The sequence below is a fragment of the Poecilia mexicana genome, unplaced genomic scaffold, assembly GCF_051168715.1.
Source record: "Poecilia mexicana isolate PSO_F unplaced genomic scaffold, ASM5116871v1 scaffold_4, whole genome shotgun sequence".
In the NCBI taxonomy this organism is placed as follows: Eukaryota; Metazoa; Chordata; class Actinopteri; order Cyprinodontiformes; family Poeciliidae; genus Poecilia; species Poecilia mexicana.
The window spans coordinates 27,231,671-27,252,036 of record NW_028263373.1 but is presented as its reverse complement, the minus strand read 5'-3'; the positions used below and the strand labels follow the sequence as shown (position 1 = coordinate 27,252,036).

General features: G+C 39.5%; 1 protein-coding gene across 3 annotated transcripts in view; it reads right to left on the bottom strand.

Annotated features, from left to right (window-relative positions):
* Positions 1-20,366, bottom strand: part of lpp (LIM domain containing preferred translocation partner in lipoma) — a 181,159-nt gene that overhangs the window by 149,296 nt on the left and 11,497 nt on the right. Inside the window, exon 1 of one of the 3 annotated variants that reach the window (XM_014974442.2) lies at positions 17,730-18,222. The exons of the other annotated variants lie outside the window; for them this stretch is intronic. The gene's annotated coding sequence lies outside the window, so the exon portion shown is untranslated. Of the gene's footprint in view, positions 1-17,729; positions 18,223-20,366 lie in introns of those variants that run through there. 3 annotated transcript variants of the gene reach the window in all.

Here is a 20,366-nt window from a genome sequence, read left to right as displayed (position 1 = left end):
GATGCAGGTAAGGGTGGGTGGGGTGGAGAAGGATTTTTTTTTTGTCTCCAGGGCCCTAAGATGTGCATTCCTCTTGCTGAGGAAAGCTTTTGTTCTGATAAATTGACAGTGTCAATTTCCCACATTGCCACAGTGTGGCATATACTACAGGGAGCAGCAGTGGGAACACAGATGCTACGCACGATTGGCATCACTCAACCTGACAGCTCTTGTTTTTTGGGCCTTTTCTTCCTTTTTTTCTTTCAAGGGGGAGGGTGGGCTATTTTTTTTTTTTTTTCTAAATCTGAACTTCCAAGTCGAGGAAGCAGGAAGGAACGGGAATTAATACACCTACACATCCCTTCTCCCTTTGGAAAGGGGAAAAAAAAAGAAAAGGATTCTTTGTACTCGCATCATAATTACTGGTGGGCGCCACTTCTGGATTGTTATACTCTCCGCCCAAGTTGAAAACAATATTTTGAGGACGCGCAGCCGACAACTAGGTCTCGTTTCCTTAAGTTTACTTGTTTTCTTTTTTTTTTCAGCCCCGTCTTAATTTTGCGAAGCAGAGTTCTGGAAGTTCTATGCTCTCTATTTCTCACATACTGCTCGTCTGCAAGCATGCAGTCAGGCACAGAGGGGCAGTATTCAGATTCAGCAGCAGCCTGAACCTGGCACAGGCACACAAATATTACTTCTACACTGTGTGCACAATAATTAAGTGAGTAAGTTTGACCACATCACCATTTTGAGGCACGTTTTCTAGCTTCAAGCCGGATAAACGTGAATGCTTAATGGATTTAATCATAGCAGGTGATGTGTGTCTGCAGGACAATGCTCCATTACATGCATCAAAGTTGTGTGGCTAGCCATTAAACCCTTTAAATAGGAACATGAGCCCCTTCCTCGTCTGACTCGAACCCAACTGAGAACTGCTGGGAAGTTCTTGTGCAGCAGATTTCCAGTGAAGGGAAACAGAACCGCCTCTCTGTGCTGTGCAGCATCGGCCACCGACTCATTCTTTTTCCACGTCAGAAATGTTTTACTGGAAAGCTTAAACAGATGAAAATAATAAATGAAAATGGGTGTTTTTCATTTAGTTGCGCAATAACTCTGCATAATAATAGTTGTCCAATAATCGTGCACGCGCTAAGAAAGCCAAAACTTTACTTTCTGGAACATTAGTGTTTGAGGTTTGTTAACGTTTTTTTGGATTAATTGAGAGCACCGTGGTTGGTGATTCTGATAAATGAGACTTGCCAAATAATTGTGCACACAGTGTCCTTATTACTGAGCTGTAGGGTCCAAAGAAGCTTAACAGTTGTGATAAAGTCGGTCATCTACAACCTGAAGACTCATGTTTATCTCTAATCACACCGATTACTGCAAAGACTTCATAGGTCAGCCTCTCAGGTCTTCTGGTTCTGGTTCTGCTCTGCATCTCCAGAACCAGAACCAAACATGGAGAAGCAGCATTCAGCTTCTATGCACCACAAATCTGGAACAAACGTCCAGAAAACTGAAAGACGGCTGAAACACTGAGTTCCTTTAAAACCCCACCTGTTTAGGGTCATCTTTTATCAGGAATAAATGGAATATTGATGAACATATTTCATGTGTAATTACTTACTGATTTTGATGGCATTTGACAAAATGTAATGTTTACTCCTAGCTTCATAATTTGTGACTGCATGCCGTTTCTCATGATGTAAAGCACTTTGATCTGCCTTGTTGCTGAAATGTGCTACTACACCAATAAAATTTACTTCAAAATCTGATTCCCCCCCTTCTGTTCAGGAAATTATGACCTTTTTGTTTGTTTAATTTAAAAGGTCAGGGAGAGGTGCTCTGATGCATAAATGAGAATATAAATATATATATATATATATATATATATATAGATGCATAATAATTCTGCACCCTAACAGTTGCCCAGTATTTCAGCGACTATGGTCAATATATATGGTGGATATTCTTTTACCTTCTTAAATATTCAGGTTTAATGAGGAATTGTTGTTTCCTAATTATAGTGAAAACAGAGAAATATACAAATTCTCATGCAGCATTTATTTTTGTCTAGGTCTCATACTATGGGGGCCGAGCAGCAGACGGCCTTACGGAACACATTCAACGCTTTGGAGAAACTTTTATTGCAAGGACCACCTCCCATATCAGTCACAAAAACACTGCAGTTTCTTATGCAGATTCTATTTATGTCATCCGCTCCGAAAGTCCTGCCAACCTGCATCATACCAAGAAACTAAATAAAAATGGAGGTTTTTAGAGTGCTTCTACAAACTTTGGCTCTTGCTGTTCTTACCTAGTGTCTGCTGATAGGGCAGAGCAGTGAAATACTCACGTCTATGACCTGCTGGACTTTACATGTACGCTGAGCAGATTGAGCCATCTGTCCTTGTAGATTAGTCTGAGACAACAACTACTAACCGGAGATCTTTAAGAAATAATTATGCAGACCTTCATTTACCTGGAGCAGATTGAGTGAGTGCTAATGTTTTAATTAACCTTGAGATTCCCACACTGACAGGTGCTCATGTTCTGCCTGGACGGGATCCAGCTCACAAAGTTCCACACCGGTTTTCTGCTCAGCAACTCTTAAAGAAGTGAGATGAATAAAGGTTTGGTTTGGAGCGGAAAAGATTGCTGCACATTAGCGAATGACTAGCTGACGGCTGAGGGGTTTTTTTTTTAATCAGATCGGGGAATGTTTTTGGATGAACCGATATTACAAATACCACAGGAACACCAAAATAAAAAGCAGGCAACATAAGCAAATAAATATTTATCAAGATAAAATTAAATAGCAAATTTGATCTAAAAATAAACGATATTTAAAGTACATTTTAATAAAAGAACATGTCCAGTCTCTGTTTCTGCAGAGCAGGCAGCCCAGAGAACGTCTGTCCTCTGGCAGAACCTTGGAAAAAAATAATAATACTGACACATTTAAAACAAAAACAAACCAGGATGTAGTCATATCAGATCAAGGTGGGAATGGGGACAAACCAGTTGGACTACAATACCAGTTTGAATAAGAGAGGGAGTTAAGTTACTGATATGTCTAACAAAGGGCAAACATTATATTTAATATATCTGGGTAAGCTTTAGATAACATAAACAAGGCAGGATCCACCTATATTATCATCATTTTGATCAGAAATATATCATCTATTCCAGCTCCACTCTTCTGTTTTTCACATCTGTCTGTTTTTGTCCCGACTATTTGAGGCAGGGGTCGGTCACGGATATCGATTTATGTCAGGGGTTTAGAAGGTTACAGCTTCAAAAACGGCAAAAAAAATAAAGTTCAAGAAGTGACAGAATATTGTTCGAGTGCAGTTGGACGCAGTGGATCATTCCAATATGATAATTATTGCCCGATTTAAAAGCTGTAATACTAAACCACACATCAGTCAAAAACAGTTTGCCATGTCCTGGATCTTCTTAGCCATGATTTTCCTAATATCGCATCGACCGGACCCATTCTAATCTGGAATACCCAGAATGCAAAGGGTATTCCAGGGTTTTACTCCGGTTTTGAGACCTTAATATACATTCAGTGAAACATGCAAAAGCATATTTAATGTTGGTCAACCTGAGGAGTAACGTAAAGCTGTGATCTGATGGTTGACATTGCTGAGCATCACTATGTATGTGCTACTAAATTATTAAACCACCAGAAGAAGAAAAAACAGTAAAGTTGTATTAATTTAAGCATTCCAAAGTCACTTTCATCACCAATTGGAAAACTTGCCGTGGCTTTACAATCTAACCTGGACATCCTTGAAAATGTTCTGCCTTACTTATATTTTTTTTTTTTCCATAGTTAAATAAAATGAGGCCATTTCCTTCTATGCCAGCCCCATTATGATAACCTCTGATAGTCTTTTTAGTCTCGTAGGCCAAGGCAACAAGACAAAGAGCTAAATGCTGGAATTATCAAAGCCATTAAATGTTCAGATAAAGTAATTCGCTATCAAACACAACTGATCATCCAAGAATATTAGACCATTACAGCAATTCTAAAGAACCACGATCTGTCAAAGAAATGCAATTTCAGTTCTGAAAAGGTCTTTATTCATCAGGTCATGATGGCTGGGATTGAAAGAGAATTAGAAAAACTTTGCCGTCACATTGCCATCCGGATTGCTCTGCTGTTTCAGCCTACATTATGTCTGCTGCAAGCTCCCGAGTTATTGTTTTAGCTAAACAACAGCCGACACAAACATGCTCATCATTCAGCACCGCTCACACATCCTTGGTAAAGCCTTCACCTTTTTACTTAGCTTTACTTTATACCTGATCCTATGTGTAAACTCCAATAATTCAGACAAAAATTTGACAACCAAATGGTTTCTTACTCAGCGTGGGCCCCATCCAGAGCCAGCGGGGCTAACAGGAATCTGCCTCAGGGCAACAGGGAACGCCGTCAGTGGGATTATTAGAAAAGACTCACTGACTGTTTTCCTGACCGCCTGTTCATTCAGGAGAGCTGCCCCGGGAGAAAAGCAACGCAACACAGCTGAGTGAATTCAAACGGTTTTATTTGGACAGATTTATGCTAAAATGAAGCAACTAATGAGCTGAAAAGTACAAACCACTTGATAAGAGGCATTTAAAAAAGTTAAATAGCTGTCTAAAACCCTACTCGACTATACCGGCTGCGACTCAACACATATCTTGCGTCTGACCGGCCTCGGCAGTAAACAGCAGAGGTATAAGCAAGTGTCCACTTCCGCAGGACAAGGTAAGGTTTCAGCAATGTTTGGATCAAAACCAAAAAGCCATTTTTCCTTGCTGTTGTTTTCAAGAACAGAGTTTCATCCATCACACACCGTGGGCGTGTCCAAATGCAGGTCTGCATCCTTCCAAGGCCGTATCTGAAGGCTGATTATGTCACATGTGTTTTAATGTCATTTTGTGAACAGGTAATTAAAGCAAAAAAAACAAACAAAAAAAACAGCTAGTCGAAGACAAATACTTTGTGACAATAAAGTATGTAACAATTTAAAAATGTAAAATGTAACAAGGAAACATTATTTGTCTGCATCTTTTTCATAAGGGCTTTGCATCAGTGAGAGCTCGACCTAAAAGCAATCAGAGGGCCTCAAATGTCCCGCACGCCACATTTTGGGCACCCTTAGTTCTAAAACAGATGTGTTATATGGACGTATCAATGTGTGAATAAAATATAATTTAAATATACTATCCACTCTGTTCATTATTGTAGTACGATGGAGTACTATGACTATGCTAAGAACATTTAAGAAATACATTAAAATTACAAGAATAAAGTCATAAAATTAAGAGAATAAAGCAATTATATGATAAGTTGTACGAGAATAAAGTTGAAATGGTATGAGAATAAAGTCGCAGTATTTACTGGAATGGTTATAATATTATGACTTTATTCTTGTAACATAACTTTATTCTCAAAATAATGTTATTCCTGTATTATTTTTACTATTCTCATAATTATTTAGTCTATACATTATGGCTTTTCTTATAATTTTATGACTTTATTCTTTTTTTTTTCTTAGTATGGCCCTAATAATCCATTGTAATTATAGCATGTAAGATTACTCATCTGATATTTTCAACAGTTTTTTAATATAAAATGATGACCATAATAAATGTGTGCAGAGTAATCAGATTATGAAAATTTTCATACCACTCCATCCCTACTTAGGCATGAAAAATGAAAAAATGTGACTTATTGATAAAGTAAATGTCATATAGTGCCAAGAATGCTTTGAACGATTCAGGGTGAGGTGCAGCAGGACGTCCAGTCCAAAAGGTCAGGCTGGAGTCCTGAGGAAACATGAATAGTTTAAGAAAAAAGTCACACACCGTGCGATTCCTAAATTTAAAAATAATCAAATCTTCTCACTATTAAACTTTATCTTAGATTCCTAATAATATCTTGAAACCTTATTATTTTCCGGCGCAAGGAGGTTAAGGTCTTATCTCTCAGTAGAACATTTCCAGAGGGTTTTCTGGACTTTTCCTCACCTGACCGAAGGTAGCCTCCGCTGGGTTTCACCTGACCCGTCTACCTGCCCAGCCAGTTTGTTGCTGCCTTACATGCAGCAGTGGTCCGCCATTTCCTGCGGCCTCATTACCCCTCTGCTTTGTTTTGTTTGCCTACAGACTTTCCGGTTTGGTTGTCTGATAGCACCGGTATGCTCACTGCGCACAGCAAGCCTGCACTCTGATCACGGCACGCACACACACACACACACACACTGTTCTTTGTTTCTTTACATAAACTATGCCACCTCTTTGCCAGTTGCCCCTATGAACCTGTCCCAAGTCCAGAGAGGCTGGCTCTAAACCTTTCCGATGACAAAGAAAGGACTCGGAGGTGCACAGTTAGATACTTCACAACTTTCTTGCTATATTTAACGACATTTCAGACAAAAAAAACCCCAAAAAAACTAAATTGGTACCATCCAAAATCAGAATCGGCCAGAAAACTGCAATCGGTGCACCCCTAGTAACTGCTGTCCATATTGAGCACCAGAACAAATCTGTGACATTTTATCTATGTTTTTTTGTTTTTTTTGTTTGTTTTTTTTCATTCTTTTGATGCTTGTGTGACAATTGAAAGTTGGCCCACTGACAGGATTTAGGAGATTAGGAAATGTTTCCATTGTGACGGATCCATGTGAAATGAACACAAGTGACCTCAAACCTGATACACAAAGTTTGTGTCGATCTCTGTTCTCAAGCAACCTGAAAATAATTTTAAAAAATTAAAAATCAGTAAATAGGGAGCTCAGACACAAGCCATCCAAATTTAGCACAGAGGCCAAGAGTCAGCGCTGACTGAACAGTACAATACGCACAATTAGGTAATCTGCTAATAAAGTAGATTCTGGGACAAAACACTTAGACCCAGATGATAGCCTTTGCCCCCTCTCATGCATTACATCAGACAAGGAAGCGGTGGCTCCTCTTTGTACGGTCCAACAGCATGAGGAAGTCCCCACCGCCCCCTCCGCTCTACTCGTAATAGCATTAGCGATGCTCTGAAGACCACGCATGAGTGCTCTCATCAGCACTGTGAATAAACGCTTTCCATCCAGCTAAGCCTCGCCGCTCCGTCTCTGCTTATTTGGACTGGAAGCAAACAGAAGTTAATCAGTATGAGCAACTGTTTCACAATATGGGAGGTGTCAGGCGAGATGAAGGATTCACACTGAGATGACTCTTTCTGACAAACAACACAAACCCCAAAAATAACCTGTCAATCTGTAAGCGTTCCCACTCGGCCGCGGACCGTCGGAACCGTCTGACGGAGAGAGAGCCGTCAGAACGACGGGAAAGGATCAATTATGTAACTGCAACATTTATTTAATTGTTTGGTTGTTGTTCAAATAGGCTTTACTCTCTGTGAAGGCTGAAGGAAGGAAACCTTTCAAACGGCAACATTTGAAATGATTTCCACAATTTTGCAAAAACGTTTTTAACTTCCACTGATTTAGCAGACAGATCGCTCTAATCTCTGAATTGAGACACCAAATCTGGTTTGCAATTTAATTTCAGTAATCATTTTGAAAAAAAAAAACACAACTTATTATTTGACACATTTTTTATTTTAAATTAGAAAAAGCTTTAGAAAAACAATGAATTTATTTTTCTACCCATTTGATTTTTGTGGGAAATTGTGTTAAAGCACAGCACACAGTTTTCAACTTAATGACAAAAACCTTTCTTCTAAAAGCAAAATACATATACCTTAATAGTACTTTCAGCATCATTCTGTTGTGGAAATTCCCCCAATTTTTCTATGTAAAGAAATATCTGAAAACTGGTAAAACCTACATTTTTTACTATATATTAAACATTAAATGGTCCTGCACAATTTTTAGCCAACGTGATTTCAAGAGCGATTGTGGAAAATCCAGAGAGCCACCGGTTGCAACACCTGGATTAGATGATTAGTGGGAAATCTATATCTTCCATTAATAAAAAAGACCATCTCCTTGTCCCCAAACCACTACGTCACTGACACATGCAGCCGGTCACATTTCTGTTTGCTTTTCCATTTTGTCAGTCAGCTTTTCCCTCATGTGAGTTCAGGGTTCAGGGAGTGGGTTCTGAACAAATGATGTCATTTGTTGCAGAGAGTCACCACCCTTGAGACCACCTCTCCCTTTGCCCCCTAGAACTGTTGGGTAAACCATAAACTCCTCTATATTCAAGTATTTCAGAGTCACATGAAGTCAGAGTCATAGCCTTGGCAAAACTGGGTCATCAACAGGGCAATGACACCAATAGAGGAGCAAATTTGAAACAGAATGACCACAAGAGAAAGACTAAAGGTGTCGTGCTGATCGAGTCCAGACCTGACAGCATCTTGAAACCCTTTACTGTTATTGTTCAAAAGACTCTGGGTGCAATCACACCAGCTGCTCTAATCCAACTCTAGTTCATTTGCCTTGAAAGTTTGGGGAGATGTCAATGTGAAATCAAACTCTCATGCCTACAAACCTCTCTGTTTGGTTGAAGTTAACTCTGGTGTTGTTTGAGTCCATATATGGATGCAAGACCGCTCCAAAAGCAGGAAGCAGACTATAGTGCTGGGCATTCTGGGTAAACTCAAGAGTCTGGCGACAGCAGGAGAAATGGCTCATGGCCTTTTAGCAAAGACAAACGAGAAATCCTACAATCACTTCAAAATCTGACGCCACTATGTTTTTGTTTGCAACTTGTGAAGGAGGATTCTGCGTTTGTCTTCTTCTGAGGTATTCCTGTTGTTTCCTTCAGTGGTTCCTTCTTGGTGCGGCGCCACCACAGGCGAGGGGCTTTTTTCAAAAGCTTTGATCTGTTGTGTAAAAGACAACCATAGCAGCTGAAAATGTAACAGATGTTGAAATTTTGCTCCAGAATCAAGTAAGGTGAGGTCATCTTATTTATATAGCACATTTTCAGCAAAGTGTACCATCAGGTGTGAAACCACCCTAAATCTCATCACCCTCATCTGCAAACTAAAAATTTACTAACTTATCTAGCAGTTGGTGTCTGCCTAGCATTTCGTTTCAAGACGAGGGCACCCCATTTGCAACAGATACCGTCTGAATTCAAAGGATGCATATTCCTGAAAAGAAGATATCAAAACCCACAAACGAGCCCCAAATCATGAGCTTGAAATCCCAAGGTAACCGGATACCTTTGCTTAAACACAAAAACGGCCTAATGGGTTAAAAAAAAAGAAAGAAAAGAACCCGTCAGGTCTCTCCGTCTTGCGCCGCACACACTGCACCTATCAGAGGAATCTAAAATTGAGCCGTGATGCCTGACTGTGGTGGGGAGTGGGGGCCTTGTGCGAGGTTATGTGGAGACTGTGTCTCAGGTGTAAAGCTGCCAGAGCAGAGACAGTGACTTCAGGCCAAGAGAGCGATTTGGGTCAGTTGGTAATTGCGTTCCTGGACCACAGGGGACTTGTTGGCAATTAATCCTGCCAATGAGCCGTGTGAAATATGCACAGGGGACTGATACGTGCAGCTCTGTTAACGCCGCTCTTTCAAAGAGTGATGGGGTAAAATCTCTGCTGCTGACACCACAGTCACAGCGGCAGTAAGAGAGCTGTAAAAAAGAAAAAAAATTTAAAAAAATCCAAGCTCTTTAGATAAAATCTGAAATTGACCCGAATAAAATTTCACCAATTATATCTACATGTTTTAATTTGAGCCGAACATCCCTAATCTAATCTGGTCTCTCATTACTTACCTCAAAGTTCCCTTAAAGAAGAGGAAGCATAGGAAAAAAAAATATTGTAACGTTTCCCCTATTTAGTCATTTAAATTGTTAAAAATGCTCTACAAAATGTAAAATTATTTTAAATGTATAAATGCCAGTATAAATTCATGTTTTTTTACAGCTTTCACTGTGTTTCCATTCAAACATCTTTTCATCATCCTTGTGTCATTTATGTTTTTTCAGTTTCGGTGTTCTGGCACGTCATTAATAGCTGTGTTTTGCCAACAACACGCTCCAGTAATCTGACGGCCTCCAGGGGCCGCATCTGTCATCGCGTGCCGAGCGAGCCGATCGCTCACTCCTCTGAAAAAGTGTCTCATTAGGCCCCGTTCTTTTGTCTAATTGAAGATTAATCACAAAGAGGCATCTGATCTCCGAAGTGACAGGGCCACAGACGAAATGTCACACAATCACTCCGCCGTTTGGAGCTGGTGCCGTCATGACGCCGTTAACGATGGCTGCCGCTCACCAGCCGCCACGAAGCGTGACGGACAACGAAAGGGAAGTTCTCAACAGAAACTTGTTTTGCAAATAAGGCAAAGCAACGTGAACTGGCCTTCCTAGTTGTAATATGAAACATGAATCTTTTCAGGAAGTTTGGTGGCGTTGCCACGAGAGTGGAAAACCAGTGAAGAAGTGGAGTCTCGGCAGGGATTTCCTGCCAACTACATTCTGCCACAGTGGATGTCTGCTATTACTGACAAGTGTGGAGAGAATTTCAAGATGAGAGCCGGAAAGTACATCCAGGAGAACAAATTTGGTTAACTAATTTAAAGTTTAAAAAAAAATGGGGGGGGGGTTGAGATGCAAAGAGGAATACCCAGAAAAAAAAAAGCCAGAAGTAGATACCAGCTACAGCGGACGACAGACGGTTCCCCCTTTCTTTGAACAAGTCATCTTAAACAAATACAGCTACAAAGGAGCAGCGTCAATTCAGATGGAAAGCTCCTCAAAACTTACAGGAACATTCAGATTAGAAATATTGGGGTTTTCTATACTCCTTCTATTACTGTAGAGTTGCTGAGGAGGCTAAAGGAGTTTGTGTTCTTGTATTATGATACCATTACCGTTATATTACTTGAAAATGGTCTCAAAACAACAATATATTTAATCGCAATAAATTCTGGGACAGTTTATCATTCAACAAAATGTTGTCATGACAGGCCTGTTATGACAAAGTTTCAGCATGCCATCTTGTACGTTATTGTGTAAATCACGAGCAAAAGTTTAAATTAAAAAGAAAAAGAATTATTGCACCTTTAACATAATACATCTACCACTGCGTAGAGCCAAAGTCTTACAACTACTGCTTCAAAAATAAAATGGAAGTAGTACAGCTGCTTTCCTAAAAACAGCGTATAATCATATTTCTCAATATGTCAATTAAATCTGTCATTGAACCAACAATGATACAATAATTTACTGCTCCTAATTACAGCCGTCGCCTGCCGTCATGAGACATCAGGACTAAAAAATAAAAAATAAAAAATTGCAATTCCAGATAGAAGCGAGTCAAATGAGCTTTCTCTGAGGATGGGTCAAGCCTCAGAAGTAAGGTGAGCAGCTCCATGATCATCATCAAGTAAAAACAGTTTTTACGGTGAAATTTCAGTACGAAAACAAAATCTGAACTATAAACTTTGTCACGGACCTCTGGAGGCGAAAATAATCTTGACATTTGAAGAGAAACAAAAGACTGAAGTCTGCATTGTGAGAAGTTTAATGGTTATAAAACGGTAATTGACTCCATCAGCTGTTTCCAACAAATCTGATAACATCAGAGTGTGAAGGTGTTTTTTTTGTTTTGCGTGTATGTTGGGCGGACAAGCAGTAAGTGCAGGCAAAGTCTTCTAAAGAACGCCATCAAAGTGCCGAAGACCTTTAAGCGAGGTAATGACTCATGTTCCAACACAATAACAGCTACCAGCGTGCAGCCAAACCTTCCCTGAAATGAGCGGCCCGGCCAGAGCTTTGAAATCTACTGAAAAATAATGCCTCTGAGATTGTTTATTGACTCGGTCTGTCCAGCATAGCAAGGAGAAAAAAAAAAGGAAAATAAAATTCAACCCAGGAGTGGAAAGAATACCCAGATGCACAAAAAAGAAAATAAATAAATCTATGATGCCATGTTTATACTAGTTAAATAAAAAAAATAAGCAGCTTTTTGGGTGCTGTGGTGGCGCAGGGGCAAAGCCCAACCCCATGTATTGAGGCCTTAGTCCTCATGCCGGTGGTTGCAGGTTCAATTCCTGGCCTGGCAACATTTGCCATGTGTCTTCCCCCTCTCTCATTACCCTCTTTCCAGTCAAACTACTTTCAAATAAAGGCCACTAGAGCCAACAAAAAAAAAAAACCTTTAAAAAGCGGCGTTTTGATCCGTTTATTACCGATTCCAAAACAGAAATAATTATTCCCAAACAAAAGCGACACGTTTGTGATCTCAGCCTTTCAATCTGCATCCTGAAGCCCAAACAGCACAGAGTGATAGCAGATAAGACATCAATAGCTGTAAGTTAAACACAAATTTAAACTCTTTAAAAAAAAAACACACACACACAAGCAAAGTAATCAACCCCTTAAAGTGATTCTCCTTAATAGGAACGATAATCTCCGCTTCAGCTGGACTCTCCTCAGCTCTGTTCAATCCTCTGGGCAATTGCTTGTTAATCATGCCTTAATTTATTGACGAGATTCATTAGGAAGGCTCATCTTAAAGAAAAACAAAAAACAAAAAAACACACCATCTCCTTCAATCTGTCCATGCCAGTGTCTTGAAATTAAGTAGAGATACCAGATTAGTTCACTTTAAGAGCATTGGAGAAAACGACTTCTTGAAACCTCTAAACTAGCTTTAAACACTCGGCTTATCAGAAATTCTTTGGAGCGCTCTTGATAATGTTGTTGTAAACGACTTTTATCAGCTCTGTCACTCGCAGTTAAACATTAATGCGGCATACTTGACAATCTCATACATGCTCTGTTCAAAGACATCCGATAGTGTGGGAGAATGAGCTACTGAAAGAACGAGGGCTGCTCAGAAATTACAAGGTCGACCAGTGAAGAGTCTCCCTCCATGCTTTACTCTCAGCTTCCTTCAATCCCTGATGAACATCACTACAGTTTGATATAGAAAACTAAAAATGTCAAAAGGTGACAACTAGCAACAAAAATACAGGACCTAAACTTCCTTGCCTTTTGTTCCATACTTAGAACAATTAGGCACAAATGAAAGTTGACAGATCATGTTAGCTTGTAAAAGTGTCAGTATTGTGTATTTTCCAGGCACATGCTGCTATTATAGCACAATCAAGTCACTGTTTCCTTCAGTTGTTATAAAAATGCTATATATTAAATTTCACTTAAAAGAAATTTTACCACACACCAAATTCCTTACTTCTGGTGCCATGTTTGCTTAATCTAAGGAAGTATTTCTGTAACATTACAGCTGACATGAAGTGTCTTAGCTAAATTATCAAAAACAACCAAAAAAAATACAAGCATACACTCTAAAAAGCTGTTAGCTTTATTAACATTTGCATCCAACAAACACAAAATTCAGACTTTTAATGAGACTTGTTAAAGACAGATGGTAATATTAACATGGAGAGAACTTTCAATGATCCAGTGTTTGTCACGTTGGCGCTGTGGTGGACTGTGTTTTGGGCGCCTCAAAAGTTTTGTTTCTGCATCTGTTTTTCCAAAGTTGCATAGTTTTCACTTAAAGGTCACTGGAGATACAAGCCGACTTAACAGATAGTTAAGTTTCACAGAACCTTCTGGAGAGTTCTGTTTGTTCAAGAGCTCATCGATGGGTGCATTTGACTGAAGGCAGCGCCACATAGTGCTGAGCTGACATGTAACGCGATGCGCTTTAAACAATCCAAGCTGGTGGGGGATTTTGTCTGAGCACTGTGGAACATCACTGTATCGCCTTGTATTAAAACCCTTAAGGAGCAGCATGGCCACGGCCTTCTGACAGTCATAACCTGTAGCCCCGTTTTCACGTCTAAAGGAGATTATGAAATACCAATAATATACGAGGTTCTCTTTTTAATAGGACACAATGTGGAAAACGTGAAGCTGTACGAATACAATATATAGAATATATATTATGCAAAGACAGTTGTAGAAAAGCAGAGTTGCTTCAGTCGGAGGTTTCTTTGTTGTAATACAGACTACTATAGGAGATCCTTCCTGCCCACAGCCATCACCTTTAGAGGGGCAGTATTATGTAAAATTGACTATTTTAGCTTTACAACATGTCATAATGTTACTCGCTCATCAAAAACACAGCTACAGTGTTGCTTAGATTTTTACATGAATGAGAAATCCTTGAATCTCCCATGGTAACCATTAATCTGCGCAAAACCTGGATGGACCTAGCTCCTCCTCTGAGCTGCAGTTTCCACCTCACAGAACAGACCTCCTCTACAACTTTTACTCTCAGCTCCTTCAGACTAGCCAGAAGCAATTAGCAAACACCAGGTGGAACTGCTCATTAGCCAATTTATTATACGAGCTATTCTCAGTGAAACACTGGTAAAAATGTTGCTAAAGGGTTAATAGAGAAGCTATGTTGTGATGACTTCCTGAAGGCGGAGCTTCAGAAAAAGCAGGAGATTTTAAAGAGACAGGAGACCCAATATCAAAGTGTTAAATTACAAAGTAAAATGTTTATATATATATATATATATATATATATATATATATATATATATATATATATAGCATTTTTATAATTGAAGGTAGCAGTTACTTGATTGTGCTATAAAATGGGACAATATGCCTGGCAAACAAATAATACTGTCTGCTCCTTTAATTAAATGAGATGCAACATTTAATTTCCCTTTGGAAATTATTTTTGAATTGAATTGAATTCCCCTGCAAAGCTTTGTATAAATGGTATGAACAAGGAAAGTCAGTGAAAAGTTGATTTATTACAACCTACACAGAGGTGGACAAACTGACCATCTGCAATAAATGTTTAACCTTCATGTCTCAACAGTAGCTGAAATACAACAAGGAAGAAGAGAGGAAAAACAAAACTGAAGGGACTGGAGGCAGGGAAGATGACTGGTGGCTCGCTGACACCCTGCTGGGGGTGTGGAGGGGGTTGGAAGAGGGGATGTACTGGAAAAAGAACGATCCGCAACAACCTCAGGTCTCACTGCTGAATCTTGGCGCCAATAAAGACGGAGCACCTGTTGAAGATTGCCCCGCTCTGCAGCTGATTTGGCGGTATGTGAGGCAGGAGCAGTCATGTTCTCGCACATGAATGTTCTTCATAACACCCAAGAGCAGGTGAGGCGTGTTACTAACGTTTTAAAAGGAAGGAGTTTCTGGTAAGGCCTGTTTGAACCCATAAAACCACAGAAACAATAAAAAACATTCTCCTTTTTTGAGTATTAAACATGAATACAAATGACGTTTTCTTTACTACCCAAAATGTATTCGCTCTTAAGAAATAAAATAACTAAAAGTGAAAATCAGAGGGACTACAAGTGTAATTTAAGCATCAAATCTAAGAAATTACAATCATTTATTCAGAGGAAGACATTACATATTCTATAGATCATGAAAATATGCAGTTGCATTGAATAGATAAATACTTCATTAGACAAACATGAAACTAGAAAGGCTGCATTGCAATGAGTTGAGAAACAGGAAGTTAATCGTTTCTCAATAACTCGCTCCATGAGTGATCAAGCTTTGACATTATTTGGCAATAAACTGCCACCATCATATCTGACTGTAGGTGTTAATTTGTTAATTTTATATTATTATTTTTCATGTTTTTCTGGAAGACGTTCCACTTTTCTCTGATGAGTCCACAATATTTTTCCAAAAGTTTTGATGGTCATCAGAATGCTTTTCAGTAAACGAGATTTGTCTTGGTCAGCAGAGGGTTTTGTATATGGATGCCATTTTTGCCACTTGTGCACCAATTGCAGGCCGATCACAGTTCTTTCAAAAGCCTTACCTCCTGCTTCTTTCATTATCAATTTTGGCCGACATTAAAGGAATCTTGGTTAGGAAGCTGGTCCTGAGACGATTCGCACGGTTCCACGTTTTCACCATTTAGCGGTTAGTGGTCCAAAGAAGATGTTGTTACTTTTTAAACTGGGCAGCATTATGCGCTTTCCAGGCTTGATTGTGCTATTCTATAGCACAGTTATAGCACAAGTGTTGTGAAGAAAATCTTCTGAAAGGCTTCACATGAGCTCATAAAGAATAAAATAATAAAAAAAGGCATTTCTTAAACTCACATAAGGCTTCCAGGGATCCATCCTGGAACGCAGCCAGTGTTAGGACGAGAACACCAACTATGTAACCTTCGGCGGTTACAAAAATGTCATATAAAATAATTGGGCCTCTGTCTCTTTAAAGTCCTGCTCTTTCTGAAACTCCGCCTTCAGGAAGTCAACACAACATGGCTCCTTTGTTGATCGTTTAACATTTTTACCAGCGTTGCACTGAGAAGTAGCTTGTATCATAAGCTCAGTAGATGCGCAGTTCCACCAGATATCTGCTAATTGCTGCTGGCTAGTCTGAAGGAGCCGAGTGGGGGAGTCATGGAGAGAGCTGCTCAGAAGCTTGAGAACTGCAGCTCTGAGAAGGAGCTTCACGCTCAAAGGCGGCGGTCGGTTCCACCCAGGCGTTTTGCACAGCTGAATGGTTGCCACGGGAGATCCAAGGATTTTTCAAACATGCATGAAATTATCAAAGCAGCACTCAGGGTATGTTTTGATGAGGGAATAACATTACAACATGATGTAAAGCTGAAAAAAAAAAAAAAAGTCAATTTTACATAATACTGCCCCTTAATAGATTCTAGCCTATTTCATGGTGTCGTTAAAGTTCTAAATCTTCATATCTGGAACTAGCAGAAGTGAAACTGAACCCCAAAAAGTGTGCTTAATTACAGTTAATTCATGATGAACTGATTAGTCTTTCTTAAATTAAATCATTATCAAAATCACCAAAAATTACACTTCTTTAGCTTATTTTTGTCATAAACATTTCTTCTGCGTTTAGAGAAGAAAAGAACGGGATTAAAAGCAGACGTGGTCCTTCCTGCTGCTTTTTCAGACATTATATTGATATAGACATGCACTTTCATGCATTGGCTGCATACAGTATGTTCGGTAAAGTCTTCTATCAGGAAAAACAAGCCCAATCACAATAATTGCATTAAACCATCAGTATGAGCAGCAGCAGCAGCAGCAGCCCCCACAGCCAAGTAAAATCATTTAGCTCTTCCTTAACTTGTGGCAGAGAAAAAGCTGCCAGGTAGGCGCAATAAAATCTTTGAAGTGTGAGAAATAGAGCCAGGAGGGAGGTCAGACTTGTTAAGGTGTAGCTATCAGTTAGAGTGGATGTTTGCAAAGCCACATTTATTCAATGAACCAAGCTGTCTTGTTTACTTTCTCTTTCTCTCTCTCTCTCACACACACTCACACAAGCAAAATATATCCACAGTAAAACATGCCAGGCTTTTTACCAAATTGGAGCCAAAAATATCTAATCTATTAAATCTCTGAGCTTTTGTTTATCACCTCTAAGCTCCAAGTGCTGCCCCGTCAGACACACTCAAAGCGGGAGGTTAAAAGAAACATCCAAGTGTCAAGCAGGTCTGCTGCTGGGAAAAGGGAGAAGACTTCCAGATTTCCTAGGTGAAACAATCCCAAACAATTGGCTTGTCTTTTCCATATTTACAAATACAAACTGGAACATTCTGTGTGGCGCCTAAAGCAAGTAAACAACAATGACACCTCCCTGACACCACTCAAGCTTCCTATCAAGTGGCAGCTAATAATGGCAAACTGCCCTCCCCACACACTCCTTTTCCACCTCTGAAAGCAACATAATCTACAGCGTTTCAGGAAATGCAGCAGGAAACATGGATGAATCAGCCATTTTAACGTTGTTTAACTCATGTTATAAACGAAGCCCAAAATGATACTCACAGCTTCTCTTTAGATCTTTGCGGCACACAGAACTGCTAGCTCTACTAAATGGCACTCAGTTGGAAGACTCCTCTCACCCTTAGAAAGGCTTTGCGCTGCTGAAATGACTCACATCCCCTCTTCCAACCTCTGTCAACCATCACGAGGAGGTAAACATTTCCAAATATGGAGAAAATATGGAGACAGTATTGAGGGCAATATCAGTTTGGTTTGCTTTTAGCTAGGAATGCCAAACTATGCGAGCCACGGAGCCAGTTCTGTGGTGCATACCTCTCACTTGGAATAATAATGATGATGATTGCAGGGAACTTTTCGCAGTTGTTTGGGGTTCAGTCTGACCTAAGATGGATGAAAACGGGAGACTGTTATCTCAACTCTTACTTTTTAAGGATGAAAATAAAGAGAAAGGCTGATGAGAATTTTGCGACTGACTTCCACTCAGTGAGCTGCTGACACCAACATTAGGTTCCAATTTATCTTTAAAAATTACCACACAAGGAGATAGATGAGGAGGGGAAGAAACAGTTTTTGTCCACTGCTGAGTGGACATTTAAAGGGTGTTTTCACAACTGATAGTCCAGTAGATGAGGGACCAAGATTGCAACATTTGTTAGACGTGCTGTTCACTTTCACACTGAAGTGTCTTAAATGACCCAAACATTTGAAAAAACACTTCACCTCCTCGCCTGAGGTGGTGCTGCAGCAAGAACTGCTGAATGAAACAACACAAAAACCCCAGAAGAACATTCTGAGGGAAACTTCATTCTTAATGAAATGTAAACAAAGATGGAGTAATGTCAGATTTTAGTGATCGTAGGATTTCTCTTCTGTCTTTAGTAAAAGATCACGAGCCATTTCTCCCGCTAGAGGTAGACTCTTGTATTTGTTATTGTTGTCTTTACCCAGAATGCAATGGTCTTCTTCCTGCTTTTCTCGATTGTGCATTCACACGTCCCCAAACAGACTTTCTAGGCAAACAAACTATGAGATAAAATGACTTCGTATTTCTGTAGAGCTTTTCAGGACCTTCACCGACACTTTACAATAAACTACCAATTAGCATGAACAACATGGCTAGCTAACATTGCAGTCTTTGTGTGTATTATTCAATAGCAGACAGAGGTTAAAGGTTTTTAGTAATGTAGCAGACAGAGTCACTTTTCTGTACTCTGATTAGCCTTCCTATTAGCCACCCTGCCTGAACAAACATCAGACGCCTTGTAATGAAAATATGAATTTTTTTAATAAATTATCTATGTTTCTGTGCACGGTTAACCTAAATAATTAGATTTTTACTCATTACAATGATGGAGACCACATTTGGAGCTTGAGTTTAATGTCTCTCTTTTTCCTCTGCCATGTGACCTGCTGTCCTACGTTACTGACAGATGGTCCCTAGTAAAGGAGAAAAATCTGTGATGAGGGAAGCTTGTGATTCAATTTTAAGTAGTTCAAGTTAAATTCTAGGTTTATAATGCATATAAAAGACAGACTTTTTCCTTCATGTGGTTTGTCCACACAAGATGAACTGGAACAGCAATGAACTACATTGGACTCTTGGTGAATACCAAGGGTCCAATGACTCCAATGGACTCCATTGGACTGACTCTTGGAGTCAGTCCACTCTCTGACTCCAAGAGTGGGGGATAGAGACCAACGTCAACCACGACTAGCTAAAATCTTTGAATATTTGAGCTTATAACTGCTTATTTTAATCACTCTAAAATCAAATGTACATTAATATGAACACTGGAAACTGCATTAGCACTACCGTAGAAGCTAATATCTAGTCTTCCTTTTCTCCATTTGGGGTACAGAAAAATAGTACCAAGGAAAAGAAGGGGCACTCCTGGATTGGCTACTTTGCAAACACCAGATTTTAGTGACTGTCAAGTAGAATTGCATAGAGGTATTTGAGGTATTTGGACATTTGCTATTGATTATTTTAGAAAAACATTCTAAAATAGGCAAATTATTTAATAATTAATTAATTAATAATTTGGACTTAAGATGCACAGAAAAATCCTGAAACACTGAACTGCAAATAGGTGGGGGTCACTGTATTTTACAAGGTCAAAAAAAAAAAAACAGAAACAGCAAACAAGCTAGGATTAGCATGGCACGCCAACAAAATGCTCAGCATGAAGATGGAGGAAGACGTGAGTTTGCTGAAGACTGTGTGTCGAGTCGGACATGTTTAGAACCATTGCAACCGTAGCAAAGCTATCCTGCAAAAAAACTCCAAATGATCCATTTCTAGCAACAAAAGGAAACACATGTTAAAGAGTCCAAGTCATCAGCAGAAAGCACGTGGTAATACTGATGAACAGAGGAGAAATATTTTCCTTTTCAGAGAGAGTCTGATCAGACTTAAAGTTGGACAGGATTAGGTCAGTGCGTTGCTAAATTGCAGAGAAACAGAATTCACCCTGCAAAAACTGGCAGGTAGAGATCGCTTATTTACCACATGAAGTCATCTCCCTGCACAGATTGTCTTCAAGTGATTAAGAAGGTGTAATTAAAGTCTGATTACTCCCATGAGAGCCATGGGTCAAAAGCTTAACAGCTGCTAAGGGAGAACATTGCATTGACCTTCCTGGACTGGGATTGTATTGAGGAGCAGCTTGAGAGTCCTCA